At 68.2% G+C, this 355-nt stretch overlaps 1 protein-coding gene across 1 annotated transcript in view; it reads left to right on the forward strand.

Annotated features, from left to right (window-relative positions):
- HPS6 (HPS6 biogenesis of lysosomal organelles complex 2 subunit 3) overlaps nt 1-355 on the forward strand; it is a gene marked incomplete at its 5' end in the record, with an annotated part of 19,384 nt that overhangs the window by 17,705 nt on the left and 1,324 nt on the right. The window lies entirely within an intron of this gene.

Here is a 355-nt window from a genome sequence, read left to right on the forward strand (position 1 = left end):
CCTGCCACAGCCCCCGTGCCCAGAGCCCCCGACACTGCCCACCTTGCCCCCCACGCCAGCCCTCGGCCATGCCCCGCACCTCCCCGCCTCCTGCCCCGCAGCAGCTCGTGCCCCCAGCATGGTGCTTGGCCCCTGCCCCTGCTCCATGTTCCCGCATGGGGCACCACGTGCTTTCGGACAGGTACCAGTGGGTTCCCACATGGGGCACCATGTGCTTTCGGACGGGTACCAGTGGGTTCCCGCATGGGGCACCACGTGCTTTTGGACAGGTACCAGTGGGTTCCCGCATGGGGCACCATGTGCTTTCAGACAGGCACCAGCGGGTTCCCGCATGGGGCACCACGCGCTTTTGGAC

The sequence above is a fragment of the Egretta garzetta genome, unplaced genomic scaffold (assembly GCF_000687185.1).
Source record: "Egretta garzetta isolate BGI_Z169 unplaced genomic scaffold, ASM68718v1 scaffold135, whole genome shotgun sequence".
NCBI classification, from domain to species: Eukaryota; Metazoa; Chordata; class Aves; order Pelecaniformes; family Ardeidae; genus Egretta; species Egretta garzetta.